The sequence below is a fragment of the Nomascus leucogenys genome, chromosome 9 (genome assembly GCF_006542625.1).
Source record: "Nomascus leucogenys isolate Asia chromosome 9, Asia_NLE_v1, whole genome shotgun sequence".
Classification (NCBI taxonomy): Eukaryota; Metazoa; Chordata; class Mammalia; order Primates; family Hylobatidae; genus Nomascus; species Nomascus leucogenys.
The window spans coordinates 48,966,245-48,970,815 of NC_044389.1; the positions used below are offsets into that span (position 1 = coordinate 48,966,245).

General features: G+C 41.0%; 1 pseudogene; it reads right to left on the reverse strand.

Annotated features, from left to right (window-relative positions):
• Positions 1-3,451: 3,451 nt before the first annotated feature.
• Positions 3,452-4,348, reverse strand: LOC100593581 (annotated as a pseudogene).
• Positions 4,349-4,571: the final 223 nt, after the last annotated feature.

Here is a 4,571-nt window from a genome sequence, read left to right on the forward strand (position 1 = left end):
TTTGGAACTTCCACTGGGCCTTTTATTTTTATTTATTTATTTTTTTTGAGATGGAGTCTCGCTCTGTCGCCCAGGCTGGAGTGCAGTGGTGCAATCTCGGCTCACTGCAAGCTCCGCCTCACGTGTTCACGCCATTCTCCTGCCTCAGCCTCTCCGAGTAGCTGGGACTACAGGTGCCCGCCACCACGCCCGGCTAATTTTTTTGTGTGTTTTTAGTCGAGACGGGGTTTCACCGTGGTCTCCATCTCGTGACCTCGTGATCCGCCCGCTTCGGCCTACCAAAGTGCTGGGATTACAAGCGTGAGCCACCGCGCCCGGCCCCACTGGGCCTTTTATTAATGTGTAACCAGCTTGCAAAATGCCAGTCATACACAAGTTTTGGCGCCTCTGTCCTCAAGCAGAGGGGCATGGAGATTATGAGACAAACAATGATAGTAATAAGACGATGCATTGAAATCAGTGCAAATCCATTTCATCTCCAACCCAACCTCACCCTTTCACTGCACCACTGAGTTTGGGATTGGGTTTAGGAGGTCCTGGATATGAACCCACCTTCTCTCTGATCATGGAAATAATAATGGCCCTCTTCTCACAGGATGGTTGTGAGCATTAAGTGAGTTAAGTCTGACATCTTTTGGCACAATGCCTTGCACATACTTAGCACTCAGTATACAAACTATGACAATGTTGATGTGTGATGACGTTCCCTGAGTCTGATGGAATGTTGTGGGGAAAGAGGGAGGATGCGTTTGTGAGCTACAAAGTTTAAGGGATTATTTCTGGATTAAAATTAAATTAGGCCTGTGGTGGTGGCTCATGTCAATAATCCTAGCACTTTGGGAGGCCAAGGCAGGCAGATCACTTGAGGCTAGGATTTCGAGACCAGCCTGGACAATATAGTGAAACTGCATCTCTACTAAAAATACAAAAATTAGCCAGCGTGGTGGTACACGCCTCTAGCTGCAGCTACTTGGGAGGCTGAGACAGGAGAATTCTTGAACCTGAGAGGTGGAGGTTGCAGTGAGCCGAGATTGCACCACTGCACTTCAGCCTGGGCCATAGAGCAAAACTTCATCTAAAAAAATATATATATACAAAATAAATTAATTAAATTGTGTATAATTTATACGGCTTGAGTATCCTTTATTAGAAATGCTTGGGACCAGATGTGTTTGAAGATTTTGGATTTTTTATGGTTTTGGAACATTTGCATGTATATAATGAGATATCTTGGAAGGGGACCCAAGTCTAAACACAAAATTCATTTATATTTCATATACAGCTTACTCAGTGTACATAGCCTAAAGGTTTTTTATACAATATTTTAAATAATTTTTTGCATGAAGCAGTATGTTTTAAGTACTTCTGTGTGGAATTTTCCACTTGTGATGTCATGTTGGTGCTCAAAAAGTTGCAAATTTTGAATACTCAGCCTGTATTACATTCTCCTCTAGCATCAGGCTAGTATTATAGTATCAGATACTCCATCTTCATCCTTTACTATGACTTCTTTTCTTCCACCAATGTTATCAAAATTGCTGTTACCACGGGAAATAAAAATGCAGCAAGAACCTATAGGAGCTGAATATTCTTTTAGGCAGCTTTGGAAGCATTTTTAGTTCTGTTAAAATGGAAGGGAATATTTTCACAGTGGCACAAAATGAATGCTGTAATTTAACCTTGTGAGCAAAATTTCTGATTAAATATGACGTAGGAAATATGTTTCCTGATTAGCCATTTACCTCCCTGGAACAAGGTATTGTATAAACAATTGCCAGACATACTTATTTTTATTTTAGAGAAGTTGACTTATAAAAACATTTTTTGATATTTTGATCAAATATTTTGATCACTATATATACACATACATGGAGCGCAGTGGTGGGATCCTAGCTCACGGTGGCCTTGAACTCCTAGGCTCAAGCTGATCACAATATAATTTTGTTTAAAACCAAAATTTTTAAAGATTGGATTTCATTATTGAGATGTTTTCCCAAGGGGAAAAAAAAATCAAAAAGAAGGCTTGAAGATTAAAGAATTGATTGCAGATCTAGGTTCTTGAATTTAACAGCAAGAAAGGAATTCTGTCCTTATGTAACTGACATATCTCATGTTATAACTAGGGAAACTGAGGTCTCAAGGGATGAAATGGTCTTAGTGGTCAGTCTCTCCTACAGTCACCAAATAGGACCATATCAGCTTTGTTCCTCTACCTACAGTTTTATACACTTGCAGGAAGATGCCCTGGAAACTAGGAGAAGAGAAGGTACAGGAGTTCCAGGTTCCTGCATTACCCTCAGGTCTCTGTTGCTGGCACCTCCATCTTCTGGTGGCTCTTGCCCGAATCCTTTGAATCTTCTGGGACTCCTCTCTTGCTCTTTCTCTAATCCTGTACATTTAACCCATCATGAAGTCCTGATGGCTTTATCTTCAGATGTAACTGGAAACTGACCACTTCTCAACACTCCAACCACTGTCACACGGGTCCAAGCCATCACCACTGCATGGGGATGACTAGGTTCATTCTTCCTATACTTGCCTCTACAATCTGTTCTCAACAGAGCAGCCAGAAGAATCCTTTTGAAATAGAAGTCTGATCAGGTCAGACCAAGAACAAAAGGCCCTCCATGATCCCACCATGGCTATCTCTGACCACTCCAACCACTGGCCTACTTGCTCCCTCTGTTTTCCTTGCTGGTCTGGCCCTCTTTAGCCTTCCCCTCTGTTGAGAACTCTTCCCCTACAAGCTCACACATGTCTTACTTCCTCACCTTTAGGTCTTTCCTCCAAAGACAGTTTCTTACTGTCTTTTTTCTTTTTCTTTGCTTTGAAATTTAGAAACAAATTTTATTTAAGATCTGAAATGTAATTCCTAAAATATCAACTTTTCCAGAAAACTGTGGCTTACACAATAATGCATTGCCTCTATCATGTTACAACATGCATTAGACTCAAATACAAAAACCATGAAACAAACCACCATCCTTCAACAATTTCAGCAAAGATAGAATGCCTAAGGAACAACATAGATGGATTTGTAGAGGATGGGCTGTTTTACTTCAAGCACCATTAAAAAAAAAGAGAACAAATGCATGGGGTTTTGGGTATATACATTAAATTGAATGTTTGGCACTAGGAGTCAGGGCATTTTGTCATGTAGCGTTAACACATATTAGAAAATTGTGTAGTGTCAAAGGGGTAGAAACACCAGCATTCAAGCAATGTTGTCAACTAGGCAATAAAATGTTCTACTGAATGTTTCTTCTTTGTTCTAATTACTGCATACCCTGGTAGCAACTTCGAAATGAGAAAAGGAGCTTACACTCCTTTTATTTTCTGTTTAAAACAGAACAGAAAACAAACTGAAACATAAGCCCTGTTTTACATTAACAGTGTTAAAGAACATCCATTTTACAAGAAAAAGACTAAGAACAAAAAATGTTTCCAGATCTCAGGCAAATAACAGTGAGTTGTCTGTAGACCAGCACAGGGCTTTGTGGTGGTACTTAGCAGAAGCTACTTTGTAATCACCGCCAGTAAAAAGAGATGCAGAATTCTTTGCCAGATACTTTAGGAAATCATGCAAATGGCTCAACAATAACACAAGGCTCTTCTCATCAAGGGATATATAGGCCAACATTTCTCCAATTCTTACAAATAACCTCAGTAGGTGTGTGCTCCTTAAACCTGGGACACATGAGCATCAGGGTGAGCCAAGAGGATTTCTGCATACAGGGACCTCTCAAATTTGTAGAGCAGCTGAGTGCCTAACATCACGTCGAAATATTCTTTTATTATTGTCACAATTTCATTAACTGCCCATGCCTTATTATTGATGTTTCCCTGCGATTTTTTGCAATTTGCGTACTCCTTTAGAATTGCATCTACATTTTGCTTAGCAGGGAGTTAAAACAGCTGCTTCCGCTTGGTAACTAAGTCCCAGTCCCCAACAAGCCATGGTTTCGATTCTTCAGGCATCTTCACTTTAACTTCCATTCTGTTCTTAAATGCGTCCTCGCTTCCAACAGTGAGGTCTGCCCAGGCTCTTTCCGTCCTTGGGGTCTGAGGTGCTTTGCTGGTACTGCCCCCATATCTGTTTCCAGGAGTACTCTGTTTGTTCTTTCTGGTCTTCCTCATGGATCCTGAAGCTAGGAAGTTCTCTGCAGAGCGACCCCACATCTTCCTGAGAGAAGTGATTCAAGATTTTTCTGCTGTGGACCAGCTGCCTTCTTTCCTGAGGAGGCCCATCTCATCTTCTCTGCATGTTGCTTCTAGTTGGTTTTTTGAAGTTGTCTTCTTCTGCAGATTGTTGTCCATGAGTGTGAGAACCCGGCTTTCTGGAACTCATTCAACTCTGTTTTTATTCCAACCAACAATCTTTCTTCTTTCCAAGAACTCCTAGGGATTTCCCAAATGGACTCTTACAGATCTTACAGGATGGTCTAGAAGGATGAAGTGGGAGATACAATCCAAGATTCTGTAACCAGAGGTTTCTAAAATCAGGATCAGATCTCCTGAGCCTTACTGTGCAGCAAACTTAGCTTTTCTGAATGGTGACCTGAAATGAGAAT